The sequence below is a fragment of the Garra rufa genome, chromosome 23 (genome assembly GCF_049309525.1).
Source record: "Garra rufa chromosome 23, GarRuf1.0, whole genome shotgun sequence".
NCBI classification, from domain to species: domain Eukaryota; kingdom Metazoa; phylum Chordata; class Actinopteri; order Cypriniformes; family Cyprinidae; genus Garra; species Garra rufa.
The window spans coordinates 18,235,358-18,255,768 of record NC_133383.1 but is presented as its reverse complement, the minus strand read 5'-3'; the positions used below and the strand labels follow the sequence as shown (position 1 = coordinate 18,255,768).

Genomic DNA, 20,411 nt, shown 5'->3' with positions numbered 1-20,411 from the left:
GTAATACAAAACGTAAAAACTGAAGTTTCAGGAAAAAAATGTGGGTGGTATTATTGCGAACAATGTTATTTAAGTAACTGGTATAAAGCTTGTGGTACAAATGAGACAGGTGGGAAAAATACCGAATGAAGATGTAAATTGACAAATCTCTAAAAACATTTCTCACTTCTCTAAGAGGAGAGAAGTTGAAAGCGGATCTCATTTTTGTATACTTCTAATCTGACAAAACCGGTCTACTAACAGTCTTTGATCAATAACTCAGAGCTGATGTTCACAAAGCAGAACAGAGAGAGGCTGACACTACACATATAAAACCTTGAGCACACGTTAAATTAACTGTTTAATTGAGAGCTACAACAGCAATCGAATGTAAAAGCGGCTCACATAATCCCATACTCGCACGTACACACAACGGCTTGAAGTTCTCACGCATGTCTTTAATGATTTTGGAGGGGCCGAGAGAGCGGAGGGCTCAGACTGACAGAGCGTGAATATCATTCTAGAACATTCTCTCCTGAACCGCAGTGCTCAATTAAGGATTAAAGCCCCCAACTCGTTTGGCAGTAACGAGGCCTCTTCTCAGAGTTATTAGCAATGGCTGCTTATGAAAGAGAGGGCTGGCCTGAAACCGTCATTGCGGCTGACTTCTCTACAGCTTAATGTATAGAACACCGGTCAAACTGTGACCACAGCAAGAATTGAGTAGAAGACAGAAAAAGAAAGTGCAGTTTCAGAGCAACACGCCATACCAATTTATTCTGACAACCTAAGTTCACAAATCCCTTGTGTAGTTACCTTGTCACCATTCCTGGGAATCCCAGAAAGTTTTATTTCCTAGAAAGGCAATCTCAACCAAAGCAACTACTCCGAAACTAATCTTTTAAATTGACATCTATCTGCATTCGCAGTTTAATTAATTTAATAAAATAATAGGCCAAATTATAACTGTCTAATGAACTGTACACTGAAAACAGACAGACACTGCAATTACTGAATATCTAATTAGCAGCTTCAATAATATGCATATATACACCGCTTGCTCACAGCCTAAAATACAGACCACTGGACTGTAATATTAACAAAATGCAGATAAGCCAGCAGACACACTCACAGACCTACAATATGAAAGTAGTGTTTAATAATTTACTAAAATCCTCCCTGATGTAAGGGAGAGGTATTGCTCAAACCTCTCAGGTCACCATGCGGGTCAGCCGGCTGCTACGTGATCAGCAGGAAAAACATTACGCTACTTAATGTGAAATCTGACTGAAAATATGTTGTAGTAGTTCTTAACCGTTTAGGTGGATGCATAGATGTTTCTAAGCGACTAGATTTAATTTAGCACTCCATCTTAATTGAGAATTCTAACCGATTCTAACCGTCCTATACACAACTGTTTAAAAGTTTAACACTTTCTATTCTTTAAAGAAAGCTTCCACAAAAATATTAAGCAGCAAAACTGTTTTCAACAAGTTTATAATATATGACATTTCTTAAGCAGCACATCGGCATAATAGAATGCTTTCAGAAGAACCATGTGACACTAAAGACTAGAATAATGAAAATTCTGCCAAAATTTGCCATCATGTGAATTACATTTTATAATAAAAACGGTAATATTGTGACCTTAAAATAACTGTTCTATTATATTCATATATATAAGAAGTCTCTTCTGCTAACCAAGCCTGCATTTATTTAAATCGAAGTACAACAAAAAAAAAATTCCTGTGATTTCAAAACTTTTTAATTTTTAATCATTACTCCAGTTACATGATCCTTCAGAAATCATTCTATTATTCTGATTTGCTGCTCAAACAACATTATTATTGTTGAAATCAGCGGAGTACATTTTTTTCAGGTTTCTTTGATAAATAGAAAGTTCACAAGAACAGCGTTTATCTGAAACAGAATTTTTTCCAACATTAGAAATGTCTTTATCATCATTTTTTATCCATTTAAAGCATCCATGCTAATTAAAGTACTAATCTTTAAAAAAAACATTAAAAATCTTACTGTTCAAAAACTTAACACAAGTGTATATCAATTCATTCCTAGTTTAGACTGAATGTGGTGAGGTCTTCAGGATGGGGCAGACTAGAGGCAGATGATAAGTGTGTCTTAGACGCAGTAGGCAGTACTATATTTAGTTTCTCCTGCAGAACCGGCCAGTAGTCCTCAGGACACAGGTAACTAGTTCACACACTCAAAACCTTTAACAAGACATGGTGGGAATAAATTTGCTTTACTGATGGTGTAAAAATGTGGAAGCAATTATTCCATGCACAAAGAGTTTAGTTTAGGACTTAAACTGTGGGTGTTTTTCCAGACACAGCATCTGTACATTTTGCCTCAGGCTGCAACAGTTTTATTTTCATCTACAGAATATTGTATTTCCAATAATGGGTCCACTGGGAGCTTGGCAAACTGTGAATTTGATAAACTGTGTGCCTGGGTAAATCAATAGCACTTGACAATGGATAAGTGACATTGTCTGTATGGGCACAATGCCATTTCCAGCACGGAACTGAATCAGACAGATCTCCACAGATCCAGATCTAGCTCTCGATTTCTCAAATATGTTCTAGAATTCATTGGCCAGTGTCTGCCCAATTTTCAGCAATTTTTCAAGTATTTTATATATATAAAGTCCTTGTTAAAACGTTATAAGCCATGAATCATGAACTAGCTACAAAGTGAATCACAAAGTAAAAATCTCATCTGATGGCCTTTAACAAAAGCATATTCTCCTTTTTCTTGCTGTAAGAGCAGGCATGGCCATTTGTAAATTTTATGGGTCTGGCTTCTGGTCTCATCAGCATCCAGATATTTTTAACTGTACAAATTAGTTCGTTTTTTGCTTGATATTACAAATTGGTGTGTATTACAATATTATTTTGATGTATTATCTTAATTATGAACATCCTGGTTTGTAGTGCAAACAGTTTTACCATTTACTGCACGTTGTTATTCTTCTTGTTATTTCCCTATAGCGGCAAATGAACTGGAAGTCTCACCCATAGGCCTACTTCTGTGAATAAGGTGGATACCATTGGTTAAGAACTTCAGATCTTACAGTAGGTCTGTCTGTAAAAGTTTATAAGCTATTGTTAAAAAAAAATTGTGGAGAAATAATGGGATTTTTACATCTACAACCTGACTGATGCACTTTATATACCGTTTAGTGTAAGCGACACAAAACTATAACGCTGAAGTTATAAATCAGTGAATCTTTCTTGATTACAATGATAGCATTCTAGTTTTGTTGAGTTGGTGCAAAAACAAATATCTAAAAAAAGAAAACAAAGCATCTCTTCTAGGGAATGGTATATTAGTTTAAATATTTATAGAGCTGTCGTTCCATTTAAATCTGTTGTCTGGGTGCAAAATGCAGGTTTCGGCTGTTCCTGGTGTTTTTTATGAAAGAGACAGCAGGACAGTAAAGATAGGACTTTAGTCACTAGATCACACCCAGCCCTGCTGATAACACACACCGTGTCGACTCCACACAGGCCAATCTGTATGGACCTCATCTCTGCAGTGAACATAGTCTCAATATGATGACAGCGATCTCAAGCATTACACACCAGCAAGAAAAACAAACCAGCAGGTGTGTTGAGCGCACCTCCGTTTGCTTTGCTCCCTCAGGCTCAGCAAGTGTGTCAGGGTCTATTACTGAGGAAAAGACAGATGAAAAGAGGAAGAGAGAACGAGACTCTGTCAAACATTAAGCCAGACGCCATTTCCACAAAGGAAATATTTTACGATCAATCCAAAAAAATGTTTACTGGATGAAAAAACTTCACCTGGTGATAAGAAAAGATAGAAAGGAAGATGGACACGCTTTGGATTGTTTCAATTATAAAAATGGCACTATTATCAGGAAAGCAAGATGAGTGGAGCATCTGGACCGTAGAGATAAATAATGTAAAACTGCACTAACAGTGCCACTGGATGTGTATGAGTGTATGAATGTGATATAGCAGCAAAGCACTGAATATGCATCACACAAGCCTGCTGTAGGGCACAGCATATTGTGTGGCGCCATACACACATTCATAATGCAGTGCGTGTTTCTCTCAACATCCAACAGGCAATAGACCAATCAAGTTGCAAATGGACCACGGTGCATAAAATCCACTTTGCCTTTGCTTTGAATTAAAAGGTTTCTCTTATGCAATCAAAGAGTAAGCATTACAAAGGAAACCTTCTGCTACTGGCAAATGCAGAGATTTATGTGTGCCTGTTTTTCTTTTACCATTTCCCAGTTGTTTGTTAACAGTTTGCCATCCTCCACTAAATCTCCTTTAGTTGTACAATTAATTAAATGCAGCTCCATTCCAGGAAGTCTCTACATAAAATGACTTCTTTATCTAAGAATATCTAGCAGAAGAACTAGTTTTGGACCTGAGAATCTTGTAGTCTCTAAGCTTTTGTGGGTAAGCATAATTTCCAAGTGCATAAACAACCTTCAGATGTAACATACTCATTGTGTTCCATATTGTTTTAAAGAGTTAGTTCACCCAAAAATGAAAATTCTGTCATTAATTAGTCCGAGACCAGCTGAAACAGTCCGACTCTGATCGCCATTGTCAACTCAGGTGCAGGGGAAGACAAGAATGTCTCCGATTGAGGTGTTCTGTTGTTGGATGTAATAATGAACATAGCAGTTGTCATTTACTCCCGACATCTGAGCCACTGAAGACGCAGAGGATTAACGTTACTTTTGTTTTTGAAACGAAAAGCGCCGATCCCGATCTACATATGCGTCTATGTTCGTGCCAATCCTTCGTAATGCGGCTTCAACCACAGCAGAACTGAGTATAAGGGTTTTTATGCATCTTTGCAATTGGCCTTTCTTAATAATGTGCTAGTTAGCTAGCTCACTCTAAAAAGGGCTGATTTTGACAAGGTAAAAAAAGGAGTGTTTTTTACACTACCATTGAGAAATTTTAACCAAAGTATGTTATAGACTTCTCATTAAGACTCTAAAGAATCATATCAACTTGTAGAAAATGGCCATCCAATAACTCTTATAACCACTTATGTTACATGGACTATTTTGGTAACTTTCTGGACCTTAAATGTGGTAGACTCTTTCGGTCTATGGAAGGTCAGAAAGCGGATTTCATCAAAAATCTTAATTTGTTTTCTGAAGACGAACGAAGGTCTTATGGGTTTGGAACAATATGGGGTGAGTAATTCATTTTTGAGAGAACTATCCCTTTAACACACAGTAAAAGAAAAAAATCTATTTTGTTGTTACATAAAAAACACTGCATTTGATTTTGTTGATGTTTGGAGGGCAATATGAGGACAGTGTAGCGGTAGAAGCCTTCTGGGTAGATTCTGGCTCAGCATCCAGCTCACACCTAGACATGTTTGCCTAACAAAGCCATATTCACCAGACCAGAAAACACACAGATGACCTTTTCATAGTCAAATATTACATTCTCAAAACAGATTACACTCTCTAGAAAACTCGATTAAACATTTCCATGAGATTTGACAATTTCAGAACATTAATTCATCAAATAAAAGTTACTAAAAAAAGCAACTTGCTTCTCAACCTCAACTGCCCATGCGCTTAGACAGCCAATAAGCCCACACAACATGCATGTCCATTTGCACGCACACACAACGATACAAACACACTAGAAGCTTCCCGGCCTTGCATCTAAAGAGGTTAAGTCAAAAGTGGTCAAACAGACAGACAGCTGTCTCTTAGCTTAAAGATCAGTCAGGGTCAGACAGAAAGCTCAGTCCAGTAATCCCAATGAAAGTGTCTGATCTCAGCTAACAGGCTTTCACTCTTAGCAAGGAACCTCAATCAAAGAATCAGAGAGAGCTTGTGTTTGGAGCCAAAACACTCAAGTGGTCATATGCCAACAACTTATTTGACCAAAGTTAAAATAAAAACCTAAAACACGTCAAAAACAGTTTTCATACTCAAATCTCCATTAACATGGAACCTTTTAAAAACACAATAGGTATGATGTGTGTGACAGAAACAGACCTAGTATTAATCTTAATTTAAATCATCCTGCAAAACATATTGAATGAACAAGTCAAGCAGAACGACAGCATGGCTTTGCAAAAACTACATGTCAGAACACTATACGGTGACAAACGTATCTAATGAATTCGATTTTACAGAAATCAAACCTGACATTTCATTTTTGCAGACCAGGAATGCTTGAGTCTTAAGCTTGGGTGGGTTCTGCAGGCAAAAAGCGCACATGAGGATGTTTCTATGACGCTGAAGGAATTTATATTCTCACCAGTAAAGAAAGTGGGACAGATGCATGAGGCTAGAATACGCTCTGACGACAAAATAAAATATTCTGAGGGAGGGAAGCTTTGTTTATTCAGAATGCACAAGAGGAAAATAATCATTAACCTCCTACTACAAAACCTGCAAAAAGTTAAACATAAGTTTTCCAATGTGCCAGGAGGCTCTTCTCTCATGCTAGGGTAAATGTCAAATTATTGCAAACACTATAAAGAATGAAGCGAAATGTCGAAGTTCTGATTTTAAAGAGGTGGAACGTGCCTGTGTGGATAAACAAAAGACATTTCAAATATGTGTTTGTATTTGTGTCAGATGAGAGCACAGCAGAGAAAAACAGTAAATCTGAGGATTACAGATCACCTAGTGATGCCTAAATGCATCACTTTATACAGAATGAAAAAGGAGGGGGAAAAAAAGAAGAGGGTGCTCTAAAAGTACTGAGATGGCAAAAAAAAAAATTCCTTCTGATACTAGCACACATGCAGGATAGAAAGAGATGAGAGAACGACACCGAGAAATGATGGCCTTGTGATGTGGCTATGAATTAAACATGAATCCATTAAGACACTTAACAGCTGGCTGCCATTAAAGCATTTTTTTCAGAGGAACATTTACAGTAGCAGAAACCATACACTGGTGTCACACATGCTTTACTGTATATGCAATGGGCTCATTTAAAACAGGCTAACCTGAGAAAAATTTGAGCGTAAAGGACTTAAAAACTAGGTTAAACTTCATAACTCCACTTCAAACGTCACTGTTTGCCAAGTAGCATGAAAACACAGCTTATTATATCCAGAGGCAGTCTCCAGGGAAACAATGTATTCTGCAGTCAATTACACACTTTTTTTTTTTGGTTCATATGATTTTTTTTTCTCTCTGGATCTCGATATTTCTGCCACCTTCATTAAAGCTCTCTTAAATGTCCACTGGCTTTGAGCAAAACACTTTTGCATATACAGCTCTTAACGGAATAGAAAAAAAGAAAACTCTGTCATTAATTACTCACCCTTATGCCGTTCCAAACCTGTAAGACTTTAGTTCATCTTCAGAACACAAATCAAGATATTTTTGATGAAATCTCTGAGCTTTCTGACCCTGCATAGACAGCAACGCAACTGACAAGGCCCAGAAAGGTAGTAAAGACATTGTTAAAATAGTCCATGTGACATTAGTGGTTTAACCGTACTGACCGCAAAGAAAACAAAAATGCTTTGTGGTACTATTCTGAATGCACTTCAAAGACTGACACGGAAGAGAAGAAATTGTTGAATAAAGTCGTTATTTTGTGTTTTTTTGCGCACCAAAAGTATTCCTTGTAGCTTTATAACATGGTTGTACCACTAATGTCAAATGGACTATTAATTTGTTTGGTCTTAATTTGTTTTCTAAAGATGAACGAAGGACTTTTGAGGTTACAACGACATGAGGGTGAATAATTAATGACAGAATTTTTATTGTTGGGTAAACTATCCCTTTAGTACCATGTGTAAACAAGGCCCATATTTGAGACTGCTTAAGAAACTGGTCATTTCATCGCATTCACAACCCAGAGGATGGTAACACCTAAATGCAAAACCCAATGCAATGACAAGGTCAGGATGTACACATACAGAGACAAGCAGTTGACACCTACGTTCAAGGTTATACTAAGCAGGTGAGCCTTGCTGATGCATATTTTCCTTTGTTTACTAACATCACATGAGAAACTCAAATATTTGCACAGAAACATGCTGTAGACTTCCTTCTTCCCGCTTTAAAGCATTTAAACTCATTACACATTCATTCATGCACAATTGCTGTGTCTAATCATAGCTCCAGAAGCAGAACGAAGGAAATTATCATGAAAGCTGTAAGGAAACTGTTTGTTTGGACAAGGATGAGTGCTAGATGGTTGATTTATCAGAACTGCCAGAGCCCAATAGGTTATTTGTATAACATTACAAAATACGTTGCATAGGAGCACCACAGGCTAAATGTAAAGATTGCAACATGAATCCTCCCTCATGCAGAGAAAATGGCACATAAAAAAAAGAAATTTTGCATACTAATGATTATCTAGGGAAAACAAATCACTTTTTCCTGCACACGAGGGTCATTTACATATGTAGGAACAGATTACAATTTGCCTTAACATTAGAGTGGGGTTGACTTGAATGCTAATGCCAGAGGAAGTGTGTGTGTGTGTACAGAAGGGGGTTGATATGAGACAAGGACATTTCATTTTTTTTACTTTTCCAGTCTGTGCAAATTTGCTTTTTCTCTCGTGCGCTGGCAGTCGATAATGCGTAATGTTTCTCAATGAGATAAAATGGTTAAAATTGGATCCTGCACAGCTGCTTTACTTCTTGCTTCCCTTATTTCTGGAGAAACTAAATCTCTTTGATAACACAAAACAGAGTGACAAAGGTCATGTACTTCCCCAATCTAGAGTATAATCTAATCGCAGAGAGCTGGAACGGACGTCTTGCATCTGTCTGGAAGCTTTAAAACCATCTCTGAATTTGGCGATGTTTAACTGGCTTTGAGCTCGGCTAATGCTGGACCAAGGATGAGGTTGTTTTAATGGGCTAATCTGAGCAGTACAAGTAAAGTGCCAATATTTGATTTTCCGCTCCAGCTGATTCTTAAGCAGACTGATAACAAACTTCATTTTTCCAGTTAATGTGTGTGAGAGAGAAACAGAAAGAGACAACAGCACTGGCACACAAAGTTTCTGAGTAGAAGACCTGCTAAAGTAAATCCCGGTAGACATGATTCCTGCATTGTGAAGGCTCTCTCATACACTCACAAAAACTCTGTGACTGCACGAAGACTGCATACACCTTCACACAGACATACCAATGTCAAGCCAGCAGGCATAAACACACACACAGTCTCTAAGGCAAATATAATCTCACTCTGGAGCCTCTGACCACTCTCTCCCACACAGAACATAAACACATAAGCTTATACACCCTGCAGTAGAAGCTGCATACTTTCAGAGAATGTTTTCTCCTATCAATTTAGATTAAAGAAAAACTGTGTTTTTGGATTAAAATAATGCTGTCTACTTTTTCCAAGTTAATAAATGCTGAAACATGCTGATTATCTAAGATAAAATACAAAAGCTAAGCGCCCTGCACACAAACACTGTCCTCGGAAGACCGAGAGGACTACAAAAGATCATGTTGACCCAGTCTAGCAGTCTCTAAACTGGAAGGACAGGCTCTGCATTCCGAGTAATTCTGACAGACGTCATCGGTTTGTTTATGACTGGACACAATGGAATTAGATAACTAATACACATTACTAGTAATTCTAGCATTGCTAGGCTTAGATTCAATTACGTCAGGTGACCCATTTAGTTTTTTACAGCATTGTTTAAATATAAAGTTCAAAGGAACAGCATTTATTTAAAATAGTACAGATACTTTATTTACTTTAGATCAGCGGTTCCCAACCGGGGGGTCGCGACCCACTAGGGGGCCTCAGTGATCCTCCAGGGGGGCCGAGAGATATCTTAAAATTAATGTAAATATTATCCTATAATTGTTTAATTTCATTATTAATGCGCTAAATGATAATAATAAAAGCACAACCTCTCTCGTGTTCTGTGATTGATTGCTTCAGACTAGGCGCAGCAAGCCTCATCGCACTGTTAAATACAGACTGAATGGCGGCTCAAAACTTCCAAATGCTGTACGCAAACTACTGTTACATCTCTCGGCTGCACTCATGAAGCAAACCGTCGTAAAGGTAAAAGGGAAAAACGATTAGTGTCATAATAACGAACTTGCGCGTGCCTAATGTCTCGTGTAAATCAGAGTCGTGCATGAGACACGCACTGCTATTGATTCACAAACTATGCGCGCTCTCGGGGCTCTGATCCCTAACGTATTTTTGCGTGAAATTACAAACATTTGCCTAGTTGTCCAAATTAATGTGAGTGTTTTATAATAGATGCTCACCCATAGAAGAGGAGTAAGGCTCGGTGTTTATGAGCATCAGGCGCGCACTGACAGAGTTCACTGATCCCGTCTTGGTCGAACTTTCACATCGATGTGTTTCAACAGATTTAGAATGTATTTGCTGTAGTTTGAATTCGTGTATTATATTTTTAATGGATACAAACAGTAGCTATTCAGTCAGTCAAGTTCAAAGGGATAGGTTTAGTGGTCTTTTGGTATCTCCCTGTTGTAGAGCAGGTTCACTTATTTAAGAAAAAGTACTCTTAAGTTGTAAAGAATGTCTGAAGTAAAATAATTTTAAAAGTTAGAATTGAGCAGAGGTTTTCTTGAAAGATTATAAGGTATATTTGAAGTTTTAATTAAAATTTTATTTGAATTTTGAGTTTTTTTTTATAACATGCAGTAGAAGAATAATTGAGGCAAAACAAACTACAAACTACTACTGTTTTGGTTAATAAAAAAGTTTAAAAATAAATTATTTTTTCTTTACTGTGGAAGTACAGTATAAGATGACATGTCAGGCATAGGGGGGCCTTGCAAAATTGGCCGGAGAAGGAGGGGGGCCCCGGAGTAAAAAAGGTTGGGAACCCCTGCTTTAGATTAAATGAATGCATCCTTGCTGAAGAAAAGTATAACTAAAAAAGCAATTAACTGACACAAACATGGAAAGAAAAGGAAGAGAAAGTGACTGAATCACATCAATAGTCATGTCAGCCAATTCCTCATTAATTCGGCTAAACTCTGCAATTTTAGAATACTCATTAGTCTGTCAACCGCATTACAGATGGATCAAACTAATTTCTCAGTTTCAATATGTCAGCTATGTCTTCATGCATAATATTGTTCTATTTTTATACCAATAGGCGCACCATTAGAAATAAACACTGCTGTTTACACCCAAAAATGAAGATTCTGTCCTCATTTACTCATCCATATGTTGTTTCAAAACACACAAATGAAGATATTTAGAAAAACAACTTTTTTTGCCCATGCAGTCAGTTAGGTCCAATGATGTTTTGATGAGAACAGTTTATAATGTTATTCTAAGTATCTTATTTTGTTTTCTACAGACACTTTTTATTTTTGGGTGAACAACCCCTTTAGGATAGATGTAGAATACCAGTCAAAAGTTTTTGAACAGAAAGATTTTTAATGTTTAAGAAAATCTCTTCTGCTCACTAAGGCTGCATTTATTTGATCTAAAGTACAGCAAAAACAGTAATATTTAGAAATATTTTTACTATTTAAAATAACCATTTTCTTTTTTAATATTTTTTAAAAAGCTATTTATTCCTGTGATTTCAAAGCTGTATTTTTAGCAGCATTACTCCAGTCACATCATTCAGAAATCATTCTAATATTCTGTTTTGCTGCTCAAAAACATTTATTATTATTATTATGTTGAAAACAGCTGAGCAGAATTTTTCAGGTTTTTCTTTGATGAATAGAAAGAACAAGAAGTACAACATGTATCTGAAATAGAAATCTTTTGTAACATTATGAATGTCTTTATCATCACTTTTGATCAATTTAAAGCATCTTGCTAAATAGAAGTATTAATTTCTAGAATTCCTTATACTGACTCCAAGCTTTTGAATGGTATAGTGTATAATGTTACAAAAGCTTTTTATTTCAGATTAATGCTGATCTTTGGATCTTTCAATTCATCAACTGTTTTAAATATTGATAATTGAAAAAATGTTTCTTAAACAGCAAATCATATTAGAATGATCGAGACGGACTGAAGACTGGAGTAATGATGCTAAAAAAATTTAGCTTTGATCACAGGAATAAATTACATTTGAAAATAAATTGAAACAGAAAGCAGTTATTCAAATGGTAAAAACATTTCACAGTATTACTGCTTTTGATGCATTTAGGATCAAATATATGCAGGCTTGGTGAAAAAAAGAAAAGACTTCTTAAAAAAAACGTACTATTCAAACTTTTGACTGGTAGTGTATATCCTTTGAAGTTCACTCTACAGTGCGCTTATCAGTGGATTGGAAAGTACCACAAGACTTCATCAATCATAGTATCAAAAGGTCTAATTGAGAAGAAGACTTTCTGTCTGAATCACAGATGGGAGTTTATTAGTCATGTGTCTGCATTAGGACTCGTTATGGGATATAAGCATTACTGAAGGGTGAGACGAGGGACACGATGATGGATGCACTACAGATCCTCCTTATCACCGCTGAAAAAACAAGGAGGAGTTGATGTGTGATGGATGGAGAGATGCAGAACGAGTGGTTTCATGACCTTGTGTTTATGGAAGGTTTATCAGAACAGTGGGAGGAGAGAAGTGTAAATCCCAGCCCAAGACTGCTTGGCTATGATCTAAGCTTCACAGTGATTCACACATCCCTGAAAAAAAAAACCTCCTGCTAGCCTTTACATACTTAACCCTCAACCCTGCCAAATCCCTCTGAAATACGATTCCATTCTCTTCCATTATCCCTTTCGATTCCTTGTTTCATGCGTCTCTTCGTCTCACATGATATACTTACAATTATCACTCTTTCTTCCCTCCATCCTCTTTTAAACTCCCACTCATACACTCATCCATGACTTTAACCTCTGCTCCCGTCTCTCCTTTCTGTTTGAATCTCTTTCTACTCCCCCTCCCTCTGTTCCTGCGTGTGAGTGATGACCCATGCATGCATAGCAAGTCTCCAATTGAAACTAGAGTGACCAAAAAAAACACCTTACAACCATGGTTATTTATCATTATCACCAGGTCTAATGGAACGTGATCGGTCCGTCGTAATGGCCCACTTACTATCCAAATTGAAAAAGAAGGCAATGAAAGCAGGCAAGAGAGAGGGAGTGAGCAAGGGCCTGGCACACGGGATCAGAGTGTTGTAACGTAACAGGAGTAGGTGTCGCCTGCCATCTCAGGTACGAGTCTTGCATCCTAAAATATTTATGAAGCCAAGGCCTGAATATTCATATGGGTAGCATGTCCTTTATGATAGATAGAGGGCATATAGCATCCACACACGTGAACACAGGTGCTGCAACAGTGGGATTTTACTCTGAAGCTCAGTCCGTTATTCAGAAGGACAGCACTAGGGGGAATGTTGTGTTGAGAGGAGGAGAAACACACTACGAAACACAAAGCTTTGAGTCGCAGGTGAGGCTGCAGTTGATATCAGTGTTTCGTTTTGAATGTCTCTGTTGGTTGGATTAGACAGCACTGCTGCAAAGCAGAGAAGAGAGGGTGGCCTGAGGCCATAACTCAGCAACTCGTATCCCCTTAGATTACACAAAGACAAATCTCGGGGTATCTCAAATAAATATCTCACTGCCTCACAGCATGCCTTCAAGCCATACCTGCTCAACATCTTTTACTCTCTGTGCGTGCCCACTCTCACTAAACACATAAAATAGTTTCTGTTCAATCTAAAAATCAGCTAATTAAAAATAAAAATAGAGTGTAATATGAGTGTAATATTATAAAAAAGAGTGCCTTATATTAATAGAAAAATAATTATTATAGTATAATACAATAATAATTGATTTAGAATCATTAATTATAGTAGCAAGCAAAATAATATAACAGTACAGTTAAAAAAAACTGAACTTCCCATGTACATTTGCTTGTTTGTCTCATGTCTGTCGAATCCACTGAAATATGATAATTAAAAAAAAAATGAGATGGTGTGATATCTAACTGGCTGGTAAAAAACTGTTTAAAGGATTAGTTACTTTCAGATTAAAATGTCATCCAAGATGTTCATGTCTGTCTTTCTTCAGTAAAAAAAAAAAAAAATTAAGGTTTTAAGAGGAAAACATTCCAGGATTTTTCTTATATAGTGGACATCAATGTTGCCCAACTGGTTAAAGGTCCAAATTGCAGTTTCAAAGGGCTCTACACAATCCCGGTAAAAAAAAAAAGGGTATTATCTAGTGAATGATCTGTAATTTTCTACAAAAAATTAAAAATGTATATACAGTCGTGGCCAAAAGTTTTGAGAACGAAACAAATATTAGTTTTCACAAAGTTTGCTGCTCAACTGCTTTTAGATCTTTGTTTCAGTTGTTTCTGTGATGTACTGAAATATAATTAAAAGCACTTCATACGTTTCAAAGGCCTTTATTGACAATTTCATGACATTTATGCAAAGAGTCAGTATTTGCAGTGTTGGACCTTCTTTTTCAGGACCTCTGCAATTCGACTGGGCATGCTCTCAAACAACTTCTGGGCAAAATCCTAACTGATAGCCACCCATTCTTTCATAATCACTTCTTGGAGTTTGTCAGAATTAGTGGGTTTTTGTTTGTCCACCCGCCTCTAGAGGATTGACCACAGGTTTTAAGATCTGGGGAGTTTCCAGGCCATGGACCCAAAATGTCAACGTTTTGGTCCCAGAGCCACTTAGTTATCACTTTTGGCTTATGGCACGGTGCTCCATCGTGCTGGAAAATGCATTGTTCTTCACCAAACTGTTGTTGGATTGTTGGAAGAAGTTGCTGTTGGAGGGTGTTTTGGTACCATTCTTTATTCATGGCTGTGTTTTTGGGCAAAATTGTGAGTGAGCCCACTCCCTTAGATGAGAAGCAACCCCACACATGAATGGTCTCAGGATGCTTTACTGTTGGCATGACACAGGACTGATGGTAGCGCTCACCTTTTCTTCTCCGGACAAGCCTTTTTCCAGATGCCCCAAACAATCGGAAAGAGGCTTCATCAGAGAATATGACTTTGCCCCAGTCCTCAGCAGTCCATTTGCCATACTTTTTGCAGAAGATCAATCTGTCCCTGTCTGATGTTTTTTTTTTGAAGAGTAGTGGCTTCTTTGCTGCCCTTCTTGACACCAGGCCATCTTCCAAAAGTCTTGGCCTCACTGTGCGTGCAGATGCGCTCACACCTGCCTGCTGCCATTCCTGAGCAAGCTCTGCACTGGTGGCACTCCGATCCCGCAGCTGAATCCTCTTTAGGAGACGATCCTGGCGCTTGCTGGACTTTCTTGGACGCCCTGAAGCCTTGTTAACAATGCAGTGGAACCTTTTTTTCGGGATTAAGTTAATTTTCATGGCAAAGAAGGACTATGCAATTCATCTGATCACTCTTCATAACATTCTGGAGTATATGCAAATTGCTATTATAAAAACTTAAGCAGCAACTTTTCCAATTTCCAATATTTATGTAATTCTCAAAACTTTTGGCCACGACTGTACTTTTTAACCACAAATGTTCGTCTTGAACTAGCTCTGCGATGCACATTACAAAATCACGCTGGAAAGGTCACGCACAGTTAGTTCTTCGTCTGTGTACTTTGGTTAAAAAAGGCAGGGTATGGTGAAAAACTCCATCTCATTTTCTCCTCCAACTTCAAAATCGTCCGATAAAAAAAACACTAGGTCGATACTTCCGCCTACGTTAAGCGTGACCTTTCCAACATGACTATGTAACACGTTAAAGGGTGAAAAAACGAAAATTAGCCCATTTTTTACTCACCTTTCACACATCCTAGGTGTATATGACTTCCTTCTTTCAGACGAATCCAATCGGAGTTATATTAAAAATTATCCTGGCATTACGACCAGTTGGCGCAAGCTAGATTAAAGTGATTCTTAGACCCCGTCCACACTAATACGTTTTCCTTTGCATATTTTTCTCTCCATTTTGGCCTTCCTTCAGATAAAATATGAGTGAGCGTGAGATGGACGCGTCAGTGAATGACATTTCCGCATATAAAATGATCCTGCCAGAAGAATTGCGTTAAAACTTATTATGTCTGTTCCGTCTGTATAATCTCAGTGAGTTTTTGGAGGCTTTACGCATGCGCAGTAAGGCAAATTTAACGTTTTCCTACATTTCAGTGTGGATGAGAAACTTTTGGAAAACGCTTAGAAACGTTAGTGTAGACGCAGAGCGTTTTAAACTCTGTTTTTAAATGTATCCGGATTAATGTAGACGTAGCCTTAGGTTTTAAACATGGATATTTTTCTTACAAAAATGCATTGATTCGCTACAGGAGGCCTTTATTCACCCGCGGAGCCATGTGAGGCACTTTTTATTATGGATGGACGCACTTTATTGGACTTGTTTTGGACTGATAAAGATAAACACGCACCCATGCAATTCTAAAGCTTGGAAATGCCAGGATCATTTTTAATATAACTCTGATTGGATTCGTCTGAAAGAAGGAAGTCACATACACCTAGGATGCATGGAGGGTGAGTAAATGATGGGCTAATTTTCATTTTTGGGTGAACAAACCCTTTAAGCCAAGCTAATGCTAGATAAGCATTTGTGGTTGAAAAAGTATATAAACTTTTTTTTTTTGAAAATTTCCAATCGTTTCGCTAGATAAGACCCTTATTCCTTTGCTGAGATCATGTAGAGCCCTTTGAAGCTGCAATGAAACTGCAATTTGGACCTTCAACCCGTTGGCTCCCATTGAAGTCCACTATGTATGAAAACAAACATCTTGAATTACATATGGGGTGAGTAAATTATCAGGAAATTTTAATTCTAGAGTGAAAAAATTCTTTAATAAACCATTGTACTCTACTTTTTGAGACCTCAGAGCACTACTTGTCTTGAAAAATGTCATATCCATGTTCTTTTAAAAAAGAAGGTTTAGTTTCCCTCAAGCTCAAAAACAGAATAAACCCAATATTTCATTTTTCGATGTGTTCTACCACTATTAGCTCAATGTCTATGTTTGGAAACAGCACTCAGTAAGCCACTCGAAGTAGTGATTCTCTACAATCACTTTCCAAGGACTCGCGTGTGCTACAGGTCTCCAAGCAACGGTCTCCAGGCAGGGTCTCCAGAGTAGTTAGGTTTATCAGGTAACTACAGCACAGGTCTACTCAAGGTTGAAGAGGTTTTCCGAGCAGTACACTGACCTTAAACGGGGTTAAAACAAGACACTACACTCGGTCGCTTGCCAATGGGAAGGTCCTAGGGTTCTTAATGGCTTTTGAAGACAAGTGTGAGTCAAACTTTAGAAAGGAGAAACAGATAATATTGAGGAGCTGAGTGCATGCTACAACATGGGCCAGACATGAATGAGCGAGATTGCGCACATACACCAGCACAGGAGCAAAATAAAAGTGCTGACCAGTCTGGGATGTCTGACGGCATCTGGCTAATGTCTAAGTGAAGGGACAAGGCTGTCAGAGCCTGTGGAAAGTATTATTGGAAATATGTCTTTAATGGACACTAGGGACTATAGGACAGAACAGAGAAGACTACATGACTGGACAGTGAGGAAAGAGCGTTGTCTTAAACCTTAAAAAAAGCTTGCAAGGTCTTTTTGATTGATTGTACTCTGAATGAAATACATTATGCAATTACTTCACAGTATTTGAAAGGTGAATATCAAACAAGAGCAATGTTCTGCGTTGACATATTTCCTATTAAAGCTACAAGTTTTCAGTTATGTCACAGCCACAAACCATGATTTGGTATTAGGGGAGAGACATTCTCAATCTAGACAACATTTAATTGGACAAAAATCTGTGTAGGATGAATCAACAATATTTCAGTCCATTTTCACAGAGGAGAGAGATTGCACATTTTAATTATGTATTTTTTTCTTAATCCTAATTTTGGCTAAATGTAGGAGTACACTAGCATTTAGACATAGACTAAATGGTTCTGAAAGTATTTTTTCCCATAGGAATATTTAAAAATCTTTGTTAAAGCAATGAGCCAAATTAACCAACAATGGATAAATACAAAACTACAGATTCAAAGACGGTGTTCTACATATAGAAACAATATATTTTTTTGCAAGATGTGTATTTGGGTCATTCTACAGAATTGGTTTAAAGAGTTGGAAACGTCTTTATGTTAAGTATGCAAATATAATATCCAAGGTATACATTTCTAGTAATTGTGCAGTAAATTCTCATATTGTATTTTCAGAAAGTTTTGGAATATTTGTCCTCTCCCCAAATTTGTCAACCGAAACCGAAATTTAATAAGAAGGATTATATTGACCAATTAAGATTTTGCTTAAATAAATAAATATATATTATATAGACAGGAGTGTAGTTCAAATCAGCATCAGCCAATGGACTAAAACATACACGGTTTCGGTAGTGACTTGAAAATGCGGGAAACATTTTTTTTTTTTTTAGCAAAATTTGCATAATTTACAAAGAAAATGTCAAATAAATATATATATTTTTAACTTTATTTAAAAAAGAAAAAGAAAAAACAGAAAGATAGAAACAACAATAGGATAAAATGAAAAAATTATTTCAACATAATCTTTGTAAGTTGAAATTTAGGGGTTAGGGTTTGGGACAGCCACCTCCCAAATGCAAGTACCCACTAAATGATGATTTTATATACATTAAACTTATATTTTATATAAGCTGATATTTTTAATATTATTGTGGATTTCAGTAAATAATAAAAGAATCTTAGTAAAGATTTAAGATTTAAATACTTAAATGCTTTTTAAACAAGTTTTGTTGGTTGGGACAGCAGTTATAATGGCCCATTTATACAAATATCTAAGTACTTTGAGAGCGTAGGGAGAATCTATTATCTAATTTGCAGTGCTTCATGGAAGTGGGCTTTTTTTGGCACAATTTGCTTGTCCTCACTCTCTGATTGCTGGAGATTTCTTTAGAATAATGGAATGTAATGTAGTTTTTTTATCAGGAAGTCAGGTGTTAAACATGATAGAACACCAGTTAACAACCTTGTAGCTCACAGAAGGTCTTTCTTTAATAGATTCAATTATTGATAAAAAAAAAAATCAATTCCCCAATGAAGAAAATGAATTGGATTTTTACTTGAGTAACCCAACTGTTGCACTCTATACAGAGAACTATTAGAACCATTATTAAAAATGATATTAAATCACATATCATAACAAATGACATCTGTAATATTACACTTGTGAAAATGCCATGTCTTCACACCCACCTTTATGAATAATCTGTGTTGTGACAGAATGACACTTTGAATGAAAAATATCCCGGCACCAAAAACAACATCCCTGTGTGCCAAGAAGGACATGGAGCACACAAATGTCAACCTCGACATTCTGTTGTGATGATAATGAGTCTGACAGGTTAACACCATGGAGGAATAAATGTCACACACAAGCCTTCTAAACCATACCTGAATGCTTTCCACGAAAATGGAAAAATGCATTATGTATCACAGCTTAGATTAAACACCACAACCAAGCTTGCACGCATTCCATATACCGTATGCATTAAAACAAAAGCAGTGTGTGCACAAAGCTTGTTATTGTTAGACTCTAGTTTATCAGTAACCAGTGGTCCGGAAAGTCATCGCCCTGTCCATACCACTCTTTCTCGCTTTTATTTTTTCCTTGTGCAGGCCTGAATCTGAATTTCTATCTAAAGAACACAGGTAACCTTTGACCAAATCTGCACGAACAGTTTCAGTTGTCACCCAAGAGAAATAAACAAAAGGAGTGGGTGGTTTCTGTGTTAATGCTTGCGTTATCCTCATTCCCTTCCTCATATGAAACACTAGCTAGTGGGTCAGCAACCAAAAGTGCCTAACTACTAGACAGCATGTGCCTCTCTCACAGAAAATCAATGTCAACAAGTCCACTGCTAAACCTAGGGTGCTTCTGTTTGTCTTCTAAGCCAAGGGATGAGTCAATATCAGGTCTTACATGTAGACTGGATAATAAGCAACCTCAGTTTCAGACATCCAGAGGAGTCTTCTTGAGAAGGGGGGTACAAGTGGAGATGCTTTGGCAGATGGCAGCCTGAAAGAAGCCCCTCTTGATGGCTTTAAGAGGGTTAAGCCTATTGTGTACTGCCAATTTACAACAATATTCAAGAAACGCATTCTAGAAAATTAATAATTGCAAATGAGCTTTAAACATACTGACACAACACATCTGGTTCAACAGCAGCATAAAACAAGACAAAACGAAAACAAACCACTGTTTAAACTGCGCTTCGCGGACTGTGTTCTTTTTAACAAGGCGTCGTTAAGTTAAAAAAAAAGCTTCGGATTAAAATAAAAATATACATTTAACTTTCCAAACGTGTGGGTATAACACGTACAACACTTCTATTCGTGAGAAGAGAAGAGTATGAAGTACTGTTATAGAAGAATTATGTTTAATGTGTAAATGCAGTGATATTATTTTATAAATTATTGTAAATAAATTAAAAATAAACAAACCTATTTACAATAAATGTCTAAT

General features: G+C 37.1%; 1 protein-coding gene across 1 annotated transcript in view; it reads right to left on the bottom strand.

The window, feature by feature from the left end:
* The window catches only part of cxadr (CXADR Ig-like cell adhesion molecule), a 63,792-nt gene that overhangs the window by 42,885 nt on the left and 496 nt on the right, over window positions 1-20,411 (bottom strand). The window lies entirely within an intron of this gene.